Source organism: Protopterus annectens, chromosome 11.part0 (genome assembly GCF_019279795.1).
Source record: "Protopterus annectens isolate FY-2018-M chromosome 11.part0, PAN1.0, whole genome shotgun sequence".
In the NCBI taxonomy this organism is placed as follows: Eukaryota; Metazoa; Chordata; order Ceratodontiformes; family Protopteridae; genus Protopterus; species Protopterus annectens.
Window position 1 is genome coordinate 152,597,867 of NC_056745.1, and position 25,157 is coordinate 152,623,023.

Below are 25,157 nucleotides of genomic sequence, written 5' to 3' on the forward strand. Positions count from 1 at the left end.
ATAGGAATTAATGAGACAGACCTAGCGACTAAGTCAGGAAAGCAGGTAAAATAGGAATTAATGAGACATATCTAGGGACTAAGTCGGGAAAGCAGGTAAAATAGGAATTAATGAGAGAGACCTAGTTACTAAATCTGGAAAGCCGGTAAAATAGGAATTAATGAGACAGACCTAGGGACTTCATAGGGGAAAGCAGGTAAAATAAGAATTAATGACACAGAACTAGGGACTAAGTCAGGAAAGCAGGTAAAATAGTTATTAATGAGACAGACCTAGGGACTAAGTCGGGAAAGCAGGTAAAATAGGAATTAATGAGATAGACCTAGGTACTAAGTCGGGAAAGCAAGTAAAATAGGAATTAATGAGACAGACCTAGGGACTAAGTCGGGAAAGCAGGTAAAATAGGAATTAATGAGACAGACCTAGGGACTAAGTTGGAAAAGGAGGTAAAATTGGAATTAATGAGACAGACCTATGGACTAAGTCGGGAATGCAGTTAAAAAAAGAATTAATGAGACAGACCTAGGGACTAAGTTGGGAAAGCAGGTAAAATATGAATTAATGAGACAGACCCAGGGACTAAGTCGGGAAAGCAGGTAAAATAGGAATTAACGAGACAGACCTAGGGACTATGTCAGGAAAGCAGGTAAAATAGGAATTAATGAGACAGACCTAGTGACTAAGTCGGGAAAGCAGGTAAAATAGGAATTAATGAGACAGACCTAGGGACTAAGTCGGGAAAGCAGGCAAAATAGGAACTAATGAGACAGACCTAGGGACTAAGTCGGGAAAGTAGGCAAAATAGGAGATAATGAGACAGACCTAGGGACTATGTCGGGAAAGCAGGCAAAATTGGAATTAACGAGACAGACCTAGGGACTAAGTTTGGAAAGCAGGCAAAATAGGAATTAATGAGACAGACCTAGGGACTAAATCGGGAAAGCAGGCAAAATAGGAATTAATGAGATAGATCTAGGGACTAAGTCAGGAAAGCAGGCAAAATAGGAATTAACAAAACAGACCTAAGGACTAAGTTGGGAAAGCAGGCAAAATAGGAATTAATGAGACAGACCTAGGGACTAAGTCGGGAAAGCAGGCAAAATAGGAATTAATGAAACAGACCTAAGGACTAAGTCAGGAAAGCAGGAAAAATAGGAATTAATGAGACAGACCTAGGGACTAAGTTGGGAATGCAGGCAAAATAGGAATTAATGAGACAGTCCTAGGGACTAAGTCGGGAAAGGAGACGAAATAGGAATTAACGAAACAGACCTAGGGACTAAGTCGGGAAAGCAGGCAAAATAGGAATTAACGAGACAAACCTAGGGACTAAGTCAGGAAAGCAGGTAAAATAGTAATTAACTAGACAGACCTAGGGACTAAGTCGGGAAAGCAGGAAAAATAGGAATTAATGAGACAGGCCTAGGGACTAAGTCAGGAAAGCAGGTAAAATAGGACTTAGTGAGACAGACCTGGGGACTAAGTCGGGAAAGCAGGTAAAATAGGACTTAGTGACACAAACCTAGGGACTAAGTCGGTGGAGCAGGTAAAATAGGACTTAGTGAGACAGACCTAGGGACTAAGTCGGGAATGCAGGTAAAATAGGAATTAGTGAGAGAGACCTAGGGACTAAGTCGGGAAAGCAGGTAAAATAGGAATTAATGAGACAGACCTAGGGACTAAGTTGGGAAACCAGGTAAAACAGGAATTAATGAGACAGACCTAGAGACTAAGTTGGAAAAGCAGGTAAAATAGGAATTAATGAGACAGACCTAGAGACTAAGTTGGAAAAGCAGGTAAAATAGGAATTAATGAGACCGACCTAGGGACTAAGTCGGGAAAGCAGGTAAAATAGGAATTAATGAGATAGACCAAGGGACTAAGTCGGGAAAGCAGGTAAAATAGGAATTAATGAGACAGACCTAGGGACTAAGTTGGGAAACCAGGTAAAATAGGAATTAATGAGACAGACCTAGAGACTAAGTTGGAAAAGCAGGTAAAATAGGAATTAATGAGACAGACCTATGGGCTAAGTCGGGAATGCAGGTAAAATAAGAATTAATGAGACAGACCTAGGGACTAAGTCTGGAAAGCAGGTAAAATAGGAATTAACAAGACAGACCTAGGGACTAAGTCGTGAAAGCAGGTAAAATAGGAATTAACGAGACAGACCTAGGAACTAAATTCGGAAATCAGGCAAAATAGGAATTAATGAGACAGACCTAGGGACTAAGTCGGGAAAGCAGGCAAAATAGGAATTAATGAGATAGACCTAGGGACTAAGTCGGGAAAGCATGCAAATAGGAATTAACAAAACAGACCTAAGGACTAAGTTGGGAAATCAGGCAAAATAGGAATTAACGAGACAGACCTAGGGACTAAGTTGGGAAAGCAGGCAAAATAGGAATTAATCAAACAGACCTAAGGACTAAGTCGGGAAAGCAGGAAAAATAGGAATTAATGAGACAGACCTAGGGACTAAGTCGGGAAAGCAGGCAAAATAGGAATTAATGAGAGGGTCTTAGGAACTACGTTGGGAAAGCAGGCAAAATAGGAATTAACAAAACAGATCTAGGGACTAAGTCGGGAAAGCAGGCAAAATAGGAATTAACGAGACAGACCTAGGGACTAAGTCAGGAAAGCAGGTAAAATAGGAATTAATGAGACAGACCTAGGGACTAAGTCGGGAAAGCAGGTAAAATAGGAATTAATCAGACAGACCTAGGGACTAAGTCGGGAAAGCAGGTAAAATCGGAAATTAATGAGACAAACCTAGGGACTAAGTCGGGAAAATAGGTAAAATAGGAATTAATGAGATAGACCTAGGGACTAAGTCAGGAAAGCAGGTAAAATAGGAATTAATGAGACAGACCTAGGGACTAAGTCGGGAAAGCAGGTAAACTGGGAATTAATGAGACACACCTAGGGACTAAGTCGGGAAAGCAGGTAAACTAAGCATTAATGAGATACACCTAGGGAATAAGTCGGGAAAGCAGGTAAATTAGGAATTAATAAGACACACCTAGGGACTAAGTCGGGAAAGCAGGTAAACTAGGAATTAATGAGACACACCTAGGGACTAAGTCGGGAAAGCAGGTAATAGACGAATTAATGAGACAGACCTAGGGATTAAGTAGGGAAAGCAGGTAGTAAAGAAAGCAGGTAAAATAGGAATTAATGAGACAGACCTAGGGACTAAGTCGGGAAAGCAGGTAAAATAGGAATTAATGAGACAGACCTAGGGACTAAGTCGAGAAACCAGGTAAAATAGTATATAATGAGACAGGCCTAGGGACTAAGTCGGGAAAGCAGGTAAAATAGGAATTAATGAGACAGACCTAGGGACTAAATCAGGAAAGCAGGTAAAATAGGAATTGATGAGACAGACTTAGGGACTAAGTTGGGAAACCAAGTAAAACAGGAATTATTGAGACAGACCTAGCGACTAAGTCAGGAAAGCAGGTAAAATAGGAATTAATGGGACATATCTAGGAAATAAGTCGGGAAAGCAGGTAAAATAGGAATGAACCAGACAGACCTAGGGACTAAGTCGGGAAAGCAGGTAAAATGGGAATTAATGAGACAGACCTAGGGACTAAGTCGGGAAAGCAGGTAGAATAGGAATTATTGAGATAGACCTAGGGACTAAGTCGGGAAAGCAGGTAAAATAGGAATTATTGAGACAGACCTAGGGCCGAAGTTGGGAAAGCAGGTAAAATAGGAATTAATGATACAGACCTAGGGTCTAAGTTGGAAAAGCAGGTAAAATAGGAATTAATGAGACAGACCTATGGACTAAGTCGGGAATGCAGGTAAAATAAGAATTAATGAGACAGACCTAGGGACTAAGTCTGGAAAGCAGGTAAAATGGGAATTAACAAGACAGACCTAGGGACTAAGTCGTGAAAGCAGGTAAAATAGGAATTAATGAGACAGACCTAGGGACTAACTTCGGAAATCAGGCAAAATAGGAATTAATGAGACAGACCTAGGGACTAAGTCGGGAAAGCAGGCAAAATAGGAATTAATGAGATAGACCTAGGCACTAAGTCGGGAAAGGAGGCAAAATAGGAATTAACAAAACAGACCTAAGGACTAAGTTGGGAAAGCAGGCAAAATAGGAATTGACAAGACTGACCTATGGACTAAGTTGGGAAAGCAGGCAAAATAGGAATTAATGAAACAGACCTAAGGACTAAGTCGGGAAAGCAGGAAAAATAGGAATTAATGAGACAGACCTAGGGACTAAGTCGGGAAAGCAGGCAAAATAGGAATTAATGAGATGGTCCTAGGGACTACGTCGGGAAAGCAGGCAAAATAGGAATTAACGAAACAGACCTAGGGACTAAGTCGGGAAAGCAGGCAAAATAGGAATTAACGAGACAGACCTAGGGACTAAGTCGGGAAAGCAGGTAAAATAGGAATTAATGAGTCAGACTTAGGGACTAAGTCAGAAAATCAGGCAAAATAGGAATTAATGAGACAGACCTAGCGACTAAGTCGGGAAAGCAGGTAAAATAGGAATTAATCAGATAGACCTAGGGACTAAATCGGGAAAGCAGGTAAAATAGGAATTAATGAGACAGACCTAGGGACTAATTCTGGAAAGCAGGTAAACTAGGAATTAATGAGACACACCTAGGGACTAAGTCAGGAAAGCAGGTAAACTAAGAATTAATGAGATACACCTAGGGAATAAGTCGGGAAGGCAGGTAAACTAGGAATTAATAGGACACACCTAGGGCCTAAGTCAGGAAAGCAGGTAAACTAGGAATTAATGGGACACACCTAGGGACTAAGTCGGGAAAGCAGGTAATAGACGAATTAATGAGACAGACCTAGGGATTAAGTAGGGAAAGCAGGTAGTAAAGAAAGCAGGTAAAATAGGAATTAATGAGACAGACCTAGGGACTAAATCGGAAAAGCAGGTAAAATAGGAATTAATAAGACAGACCAAGGGACTAAGTCAGGAAAGCAGGTAAAATAGGAATTAATGAGACAGACCTAGGGACTAAGTCAGGAAAGCAGGTAAAATAGGAATTAATGAGACAGACTTAGAGACTAAGTTGGGAAACCAAGTAAAATAGGAATTAATGAGACAGACCTAGCGACTAAGTCAGGAAAGCAGGTAAAATAGGAATTAATGAGACATATCTAGGGACTAAGTCGGGAAAGCAGGTAAAATAGGAATTAATGAGAGAGACCTAGTTACTAAATCGGGAAAGCCGGTAAAATAGGAATTAATGAGACAGACCTAGGGACTTCATAGGGGAAAGCAGGTAAAATAAGAATTAATGACACAGAACTAGGGACTAAGTCGGGAAAGCAGGTAAAATAGTTATTAATGAGACAGACCAAGGGACTAAGTCGGGAAAGCAGGTAAAATAGGAATTAATGAGATAGACCTAGGGACTAAGTCGGGAAAGCAAGTAAAATAGGAATTAATGAGACAGACCTAGGGACTAAGTCGGGAAAGCAGGTAAAATAGGAATTAATGAGACAGACCTAGGGACTAAGTTGGAAAAGGAGGTAAAATTGGAATTAATGAGACAGACCTATGGACTAAGTCGGGAATGCAGTTAAAAAAAGAATTAATGAGACAGACCTAGGGACTAAGTTGGGAAAGCAGGTAAAATATGAATTAATGAGACAGACCCAGGGACTAAGTCGGGAAAGCAGGTAAAATAGGAATTAACGAGACAGACCTAGGGACTATGTCGGGAAAGCAGGTAAAATAGGAATTAATGAGACAGACCTAGTGACTAAGTCGGGAAAGCAGGTAAAATAGGAATTAATGAGACAGACCTAGGGACTAAGTCGGGAAAGCAGGCAAAATAGGAACTAATGAGACAGACCTAGGGACTAAGTCGGGAAAGTAGGCAAAATAGGAGATAATGAGACAGACCTAGGGACTATGTCGGGAAAGCAGGCAAAATAGGAATTAACGAGACAGACCTAGGGACTAAGTTTGGAAAGCAGGCAAAATAGGAATTAATGAGACAGACCTAGGGACTAAATCGGGAAAGCAGGCAAAATAGGAATTAATGAGATAGATCTAGGGACTAAGTCAGGAAAGCAGGCAAAATAGGAATTAACAAAACAGACCTAAGGACTAAGTTGGGAAAGCAGGCAAAATAGGAATTAATGAGACAGACCTAGGGACTAAGTCGGGAAAGCAGGCAAAATAGGAATTAATGAAACAGACCTAAGGACTAAGTCGGGAAAGCAGGAAAAATAGGAATTAATGAGACAGACCTAGGGACTAAGTTGGGAATGCAGGCAAAGTAGGAATTAATGAGACAGTCCTAGGGACTAAGTCGGGAAAGCAGACGAAATAGGAATTAACGAAACAGACCTAGGGACTAAGTCGGGAAAGCAGGCAAAATAGGAATTAACGAGACAAACCTAGGGACTAAGTCAGGAAAGCAGGTAAAATAGTAATTAACTAGACAGACCTAGGGACTAAGTCGGGAAAGCAGGAAAAATAGGAATTAATGAGACAGGCCTAGGGACTAAGTCGGGAAAGCAGGTAAAATAGGACTTAGTGAGACAGACCTGGGGACTAAGTCGGGAAAGCAGGTAAAATAGGACTTATTGACACAAACCTAGGGACTAAGTCGGTGGAGCAGGTAAAACAGGACTTAGTGAGACAGACCTAGGGACTAAGTCGGGAATGCAGGTAAAATAGGAATTAGTGAGAGAGACCTAGGGACTAAGTCGGTAAAGCAGGTAAACTAGGAATTAATGAGACAGACCTACGGACTAAGTCGGGAAAGCAGGTGAACTAGGAATTAATGAGACAGACCTAGGGACTAAGTCGGGGAAGCAGGTGAACTAGGAATTAATGAGACACACCTAGGGACTAAGTCGGGAAAGCAGGTAATATATGAATTAATGAGACAGACCTAGGGATTAAGTAGGGAAAGCAGGTAAAATAGGAATTAATGAGACAGACCTAGGGGCTAAGTCCGGAAAGCAGGAAAAATAGGAATTAATGAGACAGACCTTGGGACTAAGTCAGGAAAGCAGGTAAAATAGGACTTAGTGAGACAGACCTAGGGACTAAGTCGGGAAAGCAGGTAAAATAGGACTTAGTGAGACAAACCTAGGGACCAAGTCGGGGAAGCAGGTAAAATAGGACTTAGTGAGACAGACCTAGGGACTAAGTCGGGAAAGCAGGTAAAATAGGAATTAGTGAGAGAGACCTAGGCACTAAATCGGGAAAGCAGGTAAACTAGGAATTAATGAGACAGACCTAGGGACTACGTCGGGAAAGCAGGTGAACTAGGAATTAATGAGACAGACCTAGGGACTAAGTTGGGAAAGCAGGTGAACTAGGAATTAATGAGACACACCTAGGGACTAAGTCGGGAAAGCAGGTAATATATGAATTAATGAGACAGACCTAGGGATTAAGTAGGGAAAGCAGGTAGTAGGGAAAGCAGGTAAAATAGGAATTAATGAGACAGACCTAGGGACTAAGTCCGGAAAGCAGGAAAAATAGGAATTAATGAGACAGACCTAGGGACCAAGTCGGGAAAGCAGGTTTAATAGGACTTAGTGAGACAAACCTAGGGACTAAGTCGGGAAAGCAGGTAAAATAGGACTTAGTGAGACAGACCTAGGGACAAAGTCAGGAAAGCAGGTAAAATAGGACTTAGTGAGACAGACCTAGGGACTAAGCCGGGAAAGCAGGTAAACTAGGAATTAATGAGACAGACCTAGGGACTAAGTCGGGAAAGCAAGTGGACTAGGAATTAATGAGACACACCTAGGGACTAAGTCGGGAAAGCAGGTAATATATGAATTAATGAGACAGACCTAGGGACTAAGTCGGGAAAGCAGGTAATATATGAATTAATGAGACAGACCTAGGGATTAAGTAGGGAAAGCATGTAGTAGGGAAAGCAGGTAAAATAGGAATTAATGAGTCAGACCTAGGGACTAAGTCGGGAAAGCAGGTAAAATAGGAATTAATGAGACAGACCTAGGGCCTAATTTGGGAAAGCAGGTAAAATAGGAATTAATGAGACATACCTAGGGACTAAGTTGGGAAAGCAGGTAAAATAGGAATTAATGAGAGAGACCTGGGGACTAAGTCAGGAAAGCTGGTAAAATAGGAATTAATGAGACAGACCTAGGGACTACGTAGGGAAAGCAGGTAAAATCGGAATTAATGAGACAGACCTAGAGACTATGTCAGGAAAGCAGGTAAAATAGGAATTAATGAGACAGACCTATGGACTAAGTCAGGAAAGCAGGTAAAATAGGAATTAATGAGACAGACCTAGGGACTAAGTCAGGAAAGCAGGTAAAATTAGTGAGACAGACCTAGGGACTAAGTCGGGAAAGCAGGTAAAATAAGAATTAATGAAACAGACCTAGCGACTAAGTTGGGAAAGCAGGTAAAATAGGAATTTATGAGACAGACCTAGGGACTAAGTCAGGAAAGCAGGTAAAATAGGAATTAATGAGACAGACCTATGGACTAAGTCAGGAAAGCAGGTAAAATAGGAATTAATGAGACAGACCTAGGGACTAAGTCAGGAAAGCAGGTAAAATTAGTGAGACAGACCTAGGGACTAAGTCGGGAAAGCAGGTAAAATAAGAATTAATGAGACAGACCTAGCGACTAAGTTGGGAAAGCAGGTAAAATAGGAATTTATGAGACAGACCTAGGGACTAAGTCAGGAAAGCAGGTAAAATAGGAATTAATGAGACAGACCTAGGGACTAAGTCAGGAAAGCAGGAGTAAGAAGAGTTAAATAAGAAAGGAAAAAAAAGGGGACGTCTTAAACATAGCGACTGTGGTGATGCCTTGTTTCTGCTGGTAGTTTGTTGTTGATAGCAGGGCCTGTTTGTTTGAAAACTCGTTCATGAATGACTGTTTTAAATGGGGGTTGGTTGACTATGAATTCCTTAAGGAGTAAGACTATTCCTGATTTGGACTTTTATTTTCAGAGGGTGGCAGTAGCCATAATTTAGAATATTATATAGTAAGGTCCATAGAAGTTAATTGAACCTTTCAGCACCAGGCAGCAGACAATTTAGATCATTTACATTGTTGCAGTGGTGCACATGGCTGTAAGCAAAGTAAGGCAGATCTGGCAACTTTATTCTCGGTGACTTGAGGTCTTTGTGTGTAATAAGTAGAGATTAAAGTGAGTACATGAAAACAGTATTCTAGTTTAGGAAGAAGGCCATTTTTGGCCAATTCTTTTTGGGCAGTAGGAGATAATAGATGTGATGTCCTATAGTGGAGTTTTATTTGTGAGAGGACTATATTAATTACATTATTAGCATGAGTTACAAAGCTTAATGTAGAGTGAGGGTTAGGCCTAACTATAAGTACTGAGTTCAAAAAGGAATAATATGGTTCCTGTTGTCTGAAATAGTAAGGACAGGACATTGAGAGGCTCTGTGAGAGGAGGGAAAACGTATAACACTTGTTTTTTTATGGTTAATATGGAGGTTATTTTGCTGTGATCTCTGACAAAGATTAGAAAAGGATTGCTGGAGCTGAGATTGCAGGACTGTGGAGCATCTGTTTGTCTAGAGTAATAAAATATAATCTGCATGGAGGATAAGGTTTAGTTTGGGTAAGTCATCAGCAATATCATCAAAGAAGACAGAAAACAGTAACTGAACTAGAATAAGCATCCTGTAAATTGTTTGATGGGGCATATGGCAGGTAGTGATACAAATGCTGTCATTTTCCTTCTGCAGCAGGATGCTCAACAGTGGAAGTAAAGGAAACGCTGGTTCTCCCATGCAGAAAATGAGATCTTCCTGCAGGATATCTGTCCAACAGTCAGGAGATGATCAACCATGATACATCTGACTGTCCCTTTCATGACCATATGTGGTGGGATGTTGTGAATGGCATTGATGTTGCTGGTGTCCAGGAAAGGAAATACAAACAAGTAAGACACCAAGCCAGTTACAGGATCGGTGCTACTAAAGCGGATGAGGCATGCATTGCACAACAGCTGAGGGCAACAGGAAATGACCTGTTGACCGAACCCCCTTTAACACAGATGGAGGAGTTCTGCACCCCTCTGCACAAGGGTTCTGACACACCCAGATACCACAGAAGAGTCCAGTATATAGGTGCTGACCTTGCATAGCCACCCAAAGTATCCACTGGAGATGCCACAGCTGGTATGTCTTTACAGCACTAAGGACCTTTATATTGGATCAATGTGTGGTTTAGTACAGAGTATAAGCATTATCACAACTTTTCACAGGAACATCAGGGCTTCATAGGATCATAGGTTCATAGATGTTTACTAGGCTAATGGTCACATTGGGCCTTTTTAAGCCTAGCAATGAATCCCAAATCTCTGGCAAGATCTGATACCCTTGATAAGTGTAAGCATCGGCCTGGGAGATGAACTATTTACAGGTTACCTGTGTCCATTAGAGACATAGGTGCCAAATCAGGGATGAATTTCTGGTTTCCCATTCAAGTGTCCAAGTTACACTTGAATTGTGTTAGGGCGGAACTCTGCTTCACATGGATGGTGAGCCTGTTTCATAGACGGGGTAATCTCTGGGATACATGCTTATCTCTACAACAGGTCTTGTTTATATCACAGGCAAGGTTTAAGTCTTTAGAACGGGTAATTCTGGTGCTGTTTGTTTTTTGTTTATGCAGGAGGTCCATCAGATTGGGGTCTGACAATGCCCTGTATGCCAGGCATAGATCTCCCCCCTCAAAAGCCTGTAGGAGACAGAATACAGGGATTTGGCCTTGAGTTGGTCTGCATATATATTTTACTTACACCCTGTATTCTTTTAGTGAGGACCCTCTGTGGACATTCCAACTGTTGGATATGAATGCTTATGTACATACCAAAGGGAGCATTGTACTCAATGATAGGTCTGATGATTGCCAAATACAGTGGAACAATGACTTCCTTGGACTTAGATGCCATATTTTTGTTTATAAGTTGCACAACATAGCATGATTTCCTCACCACTATTGACATGTGATGGTGAAAGGCTAGATTACTATCTATGTGTGTCCCTAAGTCCCTGACTACTGGGTCAGCTCTAAGGGGTGTGTTGTCAATATGATAATTACCAGGGATGGATGACTTCCCAAAGGATACTATTATGCATTTCCTGGCATTTAGTTTTAGCCCATGGCTCTGACACCAGTTGTTTGTCTGTGTCAGCCCCTCCTGGAGAACATTTGTGTCAGTGTGGGATTCAATGACAGCTCCTAATTTGCAGTCATCTGCAATTGTCAGCCAGAGACTATTGACATTGGCATTGACTTCTGAGAAGTAAATGCCAAAAAGGAGCGGTACAAGGACTGATCCCAGAGGGATTCCACTTGTGACTGGCCTCTTTGTAGAGGTGGACTTCCCGATTCTAACTTCCTGGGTCCTGTCTGTCAGCCAGTTGGTTATCTACCTTGTGACACATGGGTTTGTATCTAACCTCTTGAATTTGTCAACAATGCCCGAGTGAGGTATTGTGTCAAATGCCTTGGCCAGGTCAAGGTAGGCAGTGTGAATGATTTTGGCCTCATCTATTGCTTTGGTGAACTTCTCAAAGAAGTCCACCAGGTTGAGTATGCACGATCTGCCCTTGATGAAACCAAACTAGAATGGGTCCAGTGTCTGGAGGTTTACTATATTTCTATTGATCATGTCTATGATAATTCTTGGAGGGGGAGAGAAGGGTAAAGTTGGAGATGAATTTATCATCCAGGAGGTTTGCTACTTCTGCTGGCTCAGTATAGGTAGGTCCATTTACAATGAGCTCTGCACACAATTGTTTATTGCCTTTGAGGTTGCGGACATAGCTAAAGAATGCTTTATGGTTGTCCTTGGTCTGGGAGGCCAAACGTACCTCAAATTTGGTTTTGGTAGACTTTATTTGTCCTGTGAGTTGTTTGTTTACTTTTATGAGAGTGCTTTTATCCTGCTGGGTGTTGCACCTACTAATTTTTGCCATGATTTCCTTCCTCCTGTTATACAGCCTATTGATTTTGTGATTCCACCAGGGGGGCTTGTGTTTTGAGTTAGTTCTCACCTCTCCCTGGTGGGTACAGCTGCCGCTATGCAGCTATTAACATGCTTGTACAGGGTTTCTGTGAACAGTTCTACATAGGCAGCAGTGTTTTCAGAATCAGAGTCCACACGCACAAGATATGTTACCTAGTATTCTGTCTAACCAGTATATATGTAGTCATTCATTCACAAGGATTTGGATATTTGTGATTGTCTTACGTAGTGTGGTTACTTTTTTTGATGTCTTAATTAGAGGCATTTCCTCAGCCTCCTCCACTGCAGACAAGCTGTGGACATGTCAGGTTCAGATATTGACTGCAGTCATAGCCTGACATGGCCGAAGGTCATAATGCCAGTTTTGTACATGGGCAATGTGGCATCCACATCTTCACCTAAGTTAACAGACATAGCTTTGGTTCCTGTGGAATCCACCACAGACAAAATAGGACACACAAATACAGAAAGTTGCAGCTGGAGCTACCCAGGAAAGGATGCTTTCCTTTGGGACACACCCCACCCCCTTCATTGTTGCAGGCTCCAATGATAACATGGAAGACAGGGGTGGACTTATGGCAGTGGTTGAGAATGCCATGGGTACTATCCAAGCTATCCTAGCTGACTCAATAGCCACAACCCAGCATATTTGTAGGGAAATAATGCAAGGACTGACTGACCACAATACAGTCCTTGTTGTAATGATAGGTGATTTATTAGGTGTCCATGATGACATTTGGGAATGTATGGGCCACACATAACATCATGGAAATTTGGCCTAGGAACTTCACATGAACAAGAAGTTTGCAAGAAGCAGGTGCCCCTGTACACACAGGCATCATTGAAGATGTACATCCTGTTACTGGCTTACATTCAACTCTGGTGGTGATGGCTGCTATGGAAAGGGGTGGCCATGGTCAGACACACATAGTGCCATCACTTTCACTCTGCCATCCGATGTGTAGGCAAGTAAAATTTGGTGTGGATGTCCATAAGCTCAGTTGTATTTGAGCCAAGCTGATTAATGGCAGGGACTACCTCTCATGTTCATGGAGTAGTCTTTTCTCTTGGCATGTTCTGGATAGTAACTATGAGACCCTTTTAATGGATGGGGCATGTATGATCTGCATCCCCATCTCTTGTGGGTAGGCTGGACATCTCTTTAAGATCTTGCCAAAGTTCTGCTCCATCTGCATAGGCTATTTCCCAACACACACACACACACACACACACACACACACACACACACACACACACACACACACACACACACGCATGCACACACACGCACAAGCACGCATGCGCACACATGCACACGCACACACATGCACACACACACACACACACACACACACACACACACACACACACACACACACACACACACACACACACACACACACACACACACACACACACACACACACACACACACACACACACACACACACACACACACACACACAAAACAATGGCGTCAATGCCCTTCACTTCGTAGTGTACCCCAGCCTCCACATCTATGCCCACAGATCTGACACCCATATCAACACACACAATTAGCAGTGATGACATTTGCCACAGCATCCTTCCCTTCCTGTGCACATGATGATAACTGAGGCCTGCACTCTGTACTCTGTAGCCTATATTTAATGCACACAGTGGCTGGTCTGTGTGATGGCCTGAGTGAAGGTTTGCATGTGTCACTTTGTACTTCACTGCATAACTCTATAATCTGGCTAATTGCTATGTACCAGCTGCTGCTGTTTAGCCAGTGCTGCTGCATCACTGCCTGCTTATGTCTGGCATAGTCCTTTCCCTGAAGCTGACCCTACAACAGGCTCCTCCTCTACTGATAAGTATGGGACATCCTCCTCCTGAATGTCCTCTGCTGACAAGTATGGGACATCCTCCTCCTGAATGTTCTCTACTGACAAGTATGGGGCATCTTCCTCCTGAATGTCCTCTACTGACAAGTATGGAGCATCGTCCTCCTGAATATGTTTGCCATGGTGTGACTATTTGCGTATTATGAAGTTGTGTAACATATATGGGACATCTTCTTCCTGAATGTGTTATACTGCAGGGCACCCCCAGATATATCTAGATATTGAAGGCAGGTCTTCAGGAGGCCAAACACATGTTCCACGATGACCTAAGCTAGTGATGGGTATCATCTTAGATATTTTCTACTATGGTCTTGAGATTTGTTTTATGAGTCATTAACCATGGCTCCAGGGTGTATCTGGCATCACCAATAAGATACACCTACAGAAATCACCCTACAAAAACTGCTGATATAAGCTGCATTTGTGCCACATGTGTGGGACATGAGTACTGACTGGGTAACCTGCAAGCACACTGTATAATATATTCTGTGGATTACAGATCACCTGGCAGCTGATGGAATAATACCCATTATGTTATACAGGTAGGGCCTTTATTGCAATGTGGGTACACTCTATGGCCTCCGGTACCTCAGGGAAAAAAGGCATTGTCACAAAAAGCCCACATGATGCTGCCTACTCTCTCCTTTGTGGTATGTGGAAGCCATATATGCTTTCCCAAATGCTGCAGGATGGTATTGAGGAACCGGTTGAGATTGGAGATTTTTGGTGAAGATACCTGATATGCATCCCCCTATATCCACCCTCAGTTGGTGAAAAGCTCTCTGTAGCTAGTATTTGCAAAACCACGCATACCTGGTACCCACTGGGATAGGTACTCTATGCATCCTACAGGCCTGCCTGTGAGATCAACACATCCTGCTGGTGGCTCGATCTGCATGGTGGTGGACTAACAGTTCAATGTCATTGAAGGTATAAAATGTTAGGCACTGACGAATAACATGGTACCACAGAGGGTAATGAGGTACAGCACTGTGCACACACACACCCACACACACACACACACACACACACACACACACACACACACACACACACACACACACACACACACACACACACACACACACACATACACATTTATGCTTGTGAAATGCCCAGCCATATTGTTTATTCTCATTTGCATTGGCATCCATTTTAATAACGCTGCTCATTACTCTCTCCATATACTGTCATTAGTGTACCATGCAGGCTGTGTCAGTTTTCAGGCATCCCTACTGTCAGTGTGTATGTGAACTGCCCATGTCCTGCATGTGGCTACTGAAGCAGTATTCATTTAGTACATCTACAATTACTTGGGCTGTGCTCTCAAATTGCCTACTGTACAACTTTACTTTGCATGTGTATGTAATGTTTCTATAAACTGTTTTACTGAATCTTATGATAAGATTGGAATAACTGGTAGGTTCGAGCAACTCTCACCATTTTGGAGGTTTACTGGCTAATCTGGTGAAAGCATAGTATCTGTTACATTAAGTACTTAGAGATACATCAGACCTCATCATTTATTTTACAATACCACACAGATTGCCTTAATATTAAAATTATAAAAACATTGGAGTAGTATTCAAAAAAATGTTTTTAATATTTGAAGCTAAGTTTGCCATTGGAAAAGTAACTTAAATTACCCATACTGAGAACGGCTTAGCTTTACTTGCTAATATTTTCTCCAAAAATCTGCATGACTTGCAAGCAATCAATAAAAAAATCTGTAGACTTTACTAATGATCCTGAAAACAGAAGAACTGATTTCCAGTAGAGGAACATTCAGATCTATTACAATGTACGCAAGTTATTCAAACTGCAAAAATCAGAGCAGTTCTTTTCCTTGGCTTATAAACTTACAATAAAGTACATACCTCTGATTTGTGTAGAGATATTTAAGTTCTGAGAGTACTTGCATATTTATCTGGTGACACTGTGAAGGCCACTCCTAACAGCCTTGTTCTCAAGTCAAACTATCATTTGCATTGACAGCAACATTACACTGCAAGATTTGACACCCTTTGTTAAGGGACTTAAAGCAGCTGATAAGGAGTGACTGGTGGCAGTGATAACTACCTTATGGTCTGGGCAGAAGGGGACATAGCTAGTAAACCTGTGCCAGCCTTTCGCAGGTGTGTGTGTGTGTGTGTGTGTGTGTGTGTGTTTGTGTGTGTGTGTGTGTGTGTCTGTGTGTGTGTGTGTGTCAGTTACTTGGGCAGGGACACGGAGCACTGGTTGGACAGAGAGGGTGGTGGAGGTATTGGCTTGACCACTCAGCTGAGATCTCAACTCTATAGCTGTGCCAGTGGGGAGTCTTATTGGGGATCTGGAGAAAGAGGGAGAAACCAGCCCTGGACTGGAGAAATTGCACCTGATGTAGAAAGCTGCATCTGGAAATACCATGTCTGCACCTGTCATCCTCCCAGTGTACATCCCCCCACTAGTGCCAGATGTGAGGATTGAGGCTCCTTGATTACTGGTACAGTGATGGGTCATCACACCCTCATTGAAAGCAGCCAGTCAAAAACTGTATTTTATTGAAAACTTAAATGACTGAACCCCCCCCCCAAAAAAAAAAAAAAACAGAAAGCAAAATGTCAGTACTGAGAGTAAGTCCATCTCCCAGTACTTATATATACTAACTCCAAGATCTTGTGAACATGAGAAAGTGAAAACAATAGCAGTTAAAACACCTACCCTATCATTGCCGGACCTCCATAAAAGTTATTAGTCAAATACCATGTTAAAATTAGAGTCAGTATCCATATTAAACTGTTTGATGAACCAAGACTTAAAATGGTACCTTTTAAAAATCTAACACTTGATAAACAGGGCTCAGTGAAACAGTATCCAATGAGTACATCTACAATTAATTGGGCTGTTCTTTCAACTTGCTTACTGTGTAACTGAACTTTGCATGGTATGTAATGTTTGTATAAACTGTTTTACTGCTGTATAGTTATTTTGTGGTTGTGCTGTGTCTGACACCCCTGCAGCCAGACAGTATTCAAGAAGCCTCAGTCTTCACCACTAACAACAGTGGGGAATGTACACACTGGCAGGATGACAAGTACACACACAGTAAAGTGCAATTTCCCTTAAGAGCACACAGAGATCACAGTCAGTCTGGGGCTGGTTTCTCCCTCTTTCTCCAGATCCCCAATAAGACTCCCCACTGGCACAGCTATAGGGTTGAGATCTCAGCCAAAACCTCCAGCACCCTCTCTGTCCAATCAGTGCTTTGTGTCCCTGCCCAAGTAGCTGACAAACACGCACACACACACACACACACACACACACACACACACACACACACACACACACACACACACACACACACTTTGAGATTTGATTGATATACAGACACAGACACACACCTGGGAAAGGCTGGCACAGGTTTGTTAGCTATGCCCCCTTCTGCCAGACTATAAGGTAGTCTGACTGCCAGCAGCCAAGTCTTTCTCAGCTAAGTAAGGCCCTTAACAAAGGGTGTCCAATCCTACTGTGTAATGTTACTACTATCTAAATGGTAGTCTGGCCAAGAGCAAGGCTATTTAGGAGTGGCTTGTGCTGTGTCTTCATTTGGATATGCAAGTACTCCAAGAGCTTAAATATGTCTCACAAATATCAGCCACAAAGATAGGTTAAATATATTTAATAATAAATAATAAAAGAACAAGACAATACTAAATATGTATCCACAGTGACTTCAGAGTTCAAAATCACAGGAAATATTTAAAACATTTTAGGACAGTCTTAAATAAATAAATAAAATATCTAAGCTGTACTTTACTATATTCCTATCTGAATCTAAAAGAGTTACTATGCCCTAAAAACTTACTTATGGAATAACACACAGGCAGAAGTGCAGAAGGTGATGATGAGTGTATGTTTCCAGGTCAAAGACAAAATACAAAATGCACAGTCTCTCTCAGAGAGAGTTCTTAAATTAATATCAAATATTACTGCTGGGTTAGCTTGGATTACATCACTTTTTGTCACCTGACTTCATTTCCCAAGCTAAACCTCCATTGTAGCATTTGACATCTCCTTCTGAAAATACATAGGCATAGGCTTCTACTCAGAGTTGTGCAGCTGTTGGAAGTCATAAAGCAATAAAATAGTTCCACATTTCAAACCTCGTAATTACTTCTTTTCCAAGACAATACAAAAACTTCTAGCTGTAGAAATTGTGTCTGCTACTGAACTGAAATTGAGAGATACCTTTTATAGCACAATCGTAAAACAATTCAATTTCAACTTATTTTCTTGATGTTTTGCAAGTTAGCCCTTTATGTTCTAGTTTCTACTGTTAAAACATATAAATTTACACAATTACAATAGTTTATATACATTTCTAGTCTAAGCCAGCAGGGCTTGCTGTGGTTACATTTAGCTCAGTACTTTACACCTTTACACACACTTCTGTATGACTCATATCAATATCAGTATTCACAAATGACATAGAATTATTTACAAAATTCCAGATAGCTGGGCTGCCAGTATTTCCTTTTGTGACACTCTTTCTTTCTTTCTTTCTTTCTTATGATGTATACTTATTTTGTTCAACTTATTTATGTTTTTCTGTTTTCCATAATTGGCCTTAGTTATTTTACATCTTTTTATTGTAGGCAGCATGTACTGTACATATTATTTTGTACAGACTTTGGGTCAAGAATTAGATGAAATTGGTCATGACATGACACAAAATCTCACTAAAGTTAAATAAATAAATACTACACTACATGCTGATGAAAGAACAATAAATACTACACAACATGCCGATGACAGAACAATAAATACTACACAACATGCTGATGAAAGAACAATAAATACTACACAACATGCTTATGAAAGGACAATAAATACTACACAACATGCTGATGATAAAACAATAAATACTATCCAACATGCTGATAATAGAATAATAAATACTACACAACATGTTGTTGATATAACACAATCTGTATTTGGGCATTGTTTAGCATTAAACATACTTTGACTTTCTCCTACATAAAATAGCCATTAGCTGCAGGACCAGATCCAGCACTAGGTGTACTAGGGCTTGGTGCTGGCTCGTGGTGGTAGGGGGGGTGGCAGCCACAATATTAATTTATAAAAAGAAAAGCTTTCAGCATCTCTGTGCATTGATTTCCCTGAGCTTCCTGTTTCTTGAATTTTTTTTTTCTGCTTAGAGAGAGCACACGAGCATGCACGCAGTCACAAAGAGTGACAGCGAATGTGCGTGCAGTCACAAAGGGTGACAGCGAGTGTGTGTACAGTCACAAAGAGTGACAGAGAGTGTGCGTGCAGTCACAAAGGGTGACGGCGAGTGTGTGTGCAGTCACAAAGAGTGACAGTGAGTGTGCGTGCAGTCACAAAGAGTGACAGTGAGTGTGCATGCAGTCACAAAGGGTGAATTAGAACAAGTGTGAGATTTAGTTTCACAGCTGGGCGGGCATACTGAATTATTTTCTTTTCAGGTACAAGTTACTTGCACTTTATAGCATTCTGACAGTGGTTCTAGAAATGCTACTCATCAGGTGTGTGTGTGTGTGTGTGTGTGTGTGTGTGTGTGTGTAAAATGCTTTAATTAGGGAGGGCATTTTAGTTAAGTGACTTGCTCAGGCTCAAACCCTGTACCTTGACTACAGGAAGCAAGACTCCTTAAGCTTCTGCACCAGCTTCCAGACCTCCATTAGTTTTTTTCTTTAGATAAATCACTGAGGATTATAGTCACTCAATGTCAATCATTGGAGTTTCACAGTTCTTCTATAATATAGCTTACATGTTGATGCAAAACCAGTTATGATAACTTACATAACGTATGTAGCAGGTTGCTTGATCATGTTGTGGATGGTATAGTGTCTTAGGAGATAACAAATGGAGGAACGTAGTTTTGGGGTATTAGGTAGGTGCATTTGTGATATGGTAACTATTTTTTTTTTCACTTTTTTGATCGTTTTGTTCTCTGTAAACTACACTACACTACATAAGATAATCAGGTAACACAACCAAATCTGAGATTGTCTTATGCAAAAGGAAAAAAATGCATCTGTGGCAGTTTCTGAATTCATCAGTCTTTTCTATGTAATAAAATTTAGATGTTCAATCTCTTGAACTGCAGAGTAGGAATTGCAGATTCATTAAGTTTCAATATTATGATTTCTTGAGTGATTAGGTGTCAGTATTTCAAATATTAATAATGTGTCTTCTCTGGAAATAATTTCACTGACTCATATATTTCCTCTCACAGGTGCATCAACCTATCAACATTCACAGGTTTGCCACATGACATGGGGGGGGGGGTACTGAAACTATTACATATCCTGTATTCCGTATTTGTGACTATTGCTCTCTTGCGTTCCATATACTGTATTCCGTATTTGTGAGTATTGCTCTCTTGAGTTACATATCCTGTATTCCGTATTTGTAGCTATTGCTCTCTTGCTTTACATATCCTATATTCTGTATTTTGACTATTGCTCTCTTGTGTTCCATATCCTGTATTCCATATTTGTGATTATTGCTGTCTTGCATTGCATATCCTGTATTCCGTATTTGTGACTATTGCTCTCTTGCGTTACATATCCTGTATTCCGTATTTGTGAGTATTGCTCTCTTGCGTTACATACCCTATATTCCATATTTGTGACTATTGCTCTCTTGCATTACATTTCCTGTATTCTGTATTTGTGACTATTGCTCTCTTGCGTTACATATCCTGTATTCCGTATTTGTGGCTATTGCTCTCTTGCGTTACATATCCTGTATTCCGTATTTGTGACTATTGCTCGCTTGCGTTACATATCCTGTATTCCGTATTTGTGAGTATTGCTCTCTTGCGTTACATACCCTGTATTCCATATTTGTGACTATTGTTCTTTTGTGTTACATATCCTGTATTCCGTATTTGCGAGTATTGTTCTCTTGCGTTACATGTCCTGTATTCTGTATTTGTGGCTATTACTCTCTTGTGTTACATATCCTGTACTCCGTATTTGTGACTATTGCTCTCTTGTGTTACATATCCTATATTCTGTATTTGTGAGTATTGCTCTCTTGCGTTACAAATCCTGTATTACGTATTTGTGAGTATTGCTCTCTTGCATTACATATCCTGTATTCTGTATTTGTGAGTATTGCTCTCTTGCGTTACATATCCTGTATTCCGTATTTGTGAGTATTGTTCTCTTGCGCTACATATCCTGTATTCCGTATTTGTGACTATTGCTCTCTTGCGTTACATATCCTGTATTCTGTATTTGTGGCTATTGCTCTCTTGTGTTACCTATCCTGTATTCCGTATTTGTGACTATTGCTTTGTTGCATTATATATTCTGTATTCTGTATTTGTGGCTATTGCTCTCTTGCTTTACATATCCTGTATTCCGTATTTGTGACTATTGCTCTCTTGCGTTACATATCCTGTATTCTGTATTTGTGGCTATTGCTCTCTTGTGTTACCTATCCTGTATTCCGTATTTGTGACTATTGCTTTGTTGCATTATATATTCTGTATTCTGTATTTGTGGTTATTGCTCTCTTGCGTTACCTATCCTGTATTCCGTATTTGTGACTATTGCTCTCTTGCGCTACATATCCTGTATTCCGTATTTGTGACTATTGCTCTCTTGCGTTACATATCCTGTATTCTGTATTTGTGGCTATTGCTCTCTTGTGTTACCTATCCTGTATTCCGTATTTGTGACTATTGCTTTGTTGCATTATATATTCTGTATTCTGTATTTGTGGCTATTGCTCTCTCTTGCGTTACCTATCCTGTATTCCGTATTTGTGACTATTGCTCTCTTGCGTTACATATCCTGTATTCCGTATTTGTGACTATTGCTCTCTTGCGTTACATATCCTGTATTCTGTATTTGTGGCTATTGCTCTCTTGTGTTACCTATCCTGTATTCCGTATTTGTGACTATTGCTTTGTTGCATTATATATTCTGTATTCTGTATTTGTGGCTATTGCTCTCTTGCATTACCTATCCTGTATTCCGTATTTGTGACTATTGCTCTCTTGCGTTACATATCCTGTATTCCGTATTTGTGACTATTGCTCTCTTGCGTTACATATCCTGCATTCTGTATTTGTAGCTATTGCTCTCTTGTGTTACCTATCCTGTATTCCATATTTGTGACTATTGCTTTGTTGCATTATATATTCTGTATTCTGTATTTGTGGCTATTGCTCTCTTGCGTTGCCTATCCTGTATTCCATATTTGTGACTATTGCTCTCTTGCGTTACATATCCTGTATTCCGTATTTATGACTATTGCTCTCTTGCGTTGCATATCCTGTATTCTGTATTTGTGGCTATTGCTCTCTTGTGTTACCTATCCTGTATTCCGTATTTGTGACTATTGCTTTGTTGCATTATATATTCTGTATTCTGTATTTGTGACTATTGCTCTCTTGCGTTACATATCCTGTATTCCATATTTGTGACTATTACTCTCTTGCGCTACATATCCTGTATTCTGTATTTGTGACTATTGCTCTCTTGCATTACATATTCTGTATTCCGTATTTGTGACTATTGCTCTCTTGCGTTACATATCCTGTATTCCATATTTGTGACTATTGCTGTCTTGCGTTACATATCCTGTATTCCGTATTTGTGACTATTGCTCTCTTGCATTAAATATCCTGTATTCCGTATTTGTGACTATTGCTCTCTTGCGTTACATTACATATCCTGTATTCCGTATTTGTGAGTATTGCTCTCTTGCATTAAATATCCTGTATTCCGTATTTGTGACTATTGCTCTCTTGCGTTACATATCCTGTATTCTATATTTGTGACTATTGCTCTCTTGCATTAAATATCCTGTATTCCGTATTTGTGACTATTGCCCTCTTGCGTTACATATCCTGTATTCCGTATTTGTGACTATTGCTCTCTTGCGTTACATATCCTGTATTCCGTATTTGTGACTATTGCTCTCTTGCGTTACATATCCTGTATGCCGTATTTGTGAGTATTGCTCTCTTGCGTTACATATCCTGTATTCCGTATTTGTGAGTATTGCTCTCTTGCATATATGAGGATAAGCTGTGCATTTTTCTTATTGCCATTGTACTTGGTGATGGTCACTTGATGCCCTGTATTTTCTTTTCAGGGCCATTCAATGAGCAATCCCATTAGTAAAATGTAAGTATAGTTTATATTTATTTATTAATTGTATTTATAAAGTTGTCACTTGAGTGAATGAGATACTTAATAAGAGCCCTTTCCACCATGACACAGACCTTGGAGAGTACATTGTAAAGGAGAATACAAAATGCAAGACAACATATGCGGATGCTGTGATATGCTGTTACATTTATTAAATGAAAAATTACAGTAAAGAATAAAGCACCAAAAATGTGTAGATATACCTTCTAATAAGATCTACAATGAATTATTCTGCATAAACTGCTCCTTTTTTCTAGTATCAAATTTAATGTGAAGTGCTTTTTATGTTCACTTGCATGCACAAGCACAACTGCATTTCCTATCAGAACTGGGAGACCGTAGGGTATGAGGCCTGACTTTTTGAAAATTAATCTGAAATTTACAGAAATAACATTTAATTATGAACTTTACACATTTTAAACATTTTTGTGTGTTACATTGGGGGGGGGGGTGTCTGTGCACTCCATATACAGTATATACTAACACCATGATTGTTATACCTCTAAAAAAAATCTAGTTCTGCAGTAAGTATATATATATATACCCAAGTTACACTTACAGTTTTTTTTTCTTCTCTTTTCTGGCACCTTTAATTTTTGCAGAAATTCAAGAGACACTCCAGAATTACAGCACTTTGGGTTAGCAGGACAGTATGTAATGGGCAAAGCATTTAAATGATCTGCAGACAAGTTAAGCAGAATAAATCAAATAAAATGTCTCCTGTGTTCCTTGAATAAAAAGCAGAATGTAATGCTAAACAAGGATAACGCCACTCTGCTAGATGAAAAAAGTGCCTTATTGGGTAATAGAGGGATCACATGACTCAGCCTGCATGTGAAAGCCTATTCCAGGGTGCTGAAAAGGAGACCTCATCTTATAGTTATCCTCAAATGCAGAAGGAGAATTGTGGGTTCTCTTATGATCAAATGATAGTGGATCAACTCTTTATCCTTGTATAGGTATTAAAGGAGCCATGGGTATTAACTGTTATTGCATGCGTGTATTTCGTGGGACTGAAGAAGGCATATGACTATGTGTTCTAGAAGATCTTATAGGAGTTGCAAAATCTGTATTGGGTCCAAATGCTGTTTCTTTTTGCCTTTTATTTGTCTGTACATTCTCAGTGTTAAATTGAGCACATTTAGTGTAGGCTAAGTACTCCACCCAGGGTGTGTCTTGTCTCATCTGCAGTGTCAGATATCCATGCACTAAAATATCAAGGCACAATTCAAGGTTGGATAGCATACATTTTGGAGATGCGAGGGTTGCATATTTGTTGTTTGCAGATAATGCTGTCCTCTTAGCTTTAAGGGGCTGCGATCTCCTGTGTACATTAAAAGATTCACCTCTGAACACGGAGTCGCTGGGATGAACCTCGGCATCTGTAAATCAGAGGTCATGGTTCTTTCTGAGAAAAGAGTAGATTGCTGTCAACATGTTAAAGGACAGCAAATACTCAAACTGGTGAGGCTTGGATATCTTGAGGTCTTCTTCACAAGTGAGTCTTAAGAAATAGATCAATGAATGGAAGAGGTAGTGGCTATGCTTCAGTAATTGTGCCTCTCTGCAGTTATGAGTGAAGAAATGGATCATAAAGTGATGCTGTCATTTGAATGGTTACTTTATGTACCTATTCTCACCTACGGGCATGAGCAGTGAGAAGAGACAGGATGAGATCATGAGTCTAGCTCAGTTGCGGTGGTTTTGGCACCTAGTATTGATGCCCCCTGAGTAGCTCCTACTGGAGGCATCAGGACAAACCTAAGATATGCTGTAGAAATTACATCTTTAGCTTGCATAGAATTCCTAGGAATCCTTAATAAAGCTGTGGGCACTATTTCAGGAGATTGGGCAGTTTCTGGGGATAGGGATATTTTCTCTGCATTTCTCATCTTTCTTCCATCATGGCCTTTACCAGAGCAAGAGGTCAAAACATAATGGGACAATGGCTGGATAGATGGATGACTGGATGTTTGAATAGATTGACTGTATCAATGCAGTGATTCAAACTGAATATCTCATGTCAGTAAACAGCCCTGTTCTATGTTAATACCAGAAAT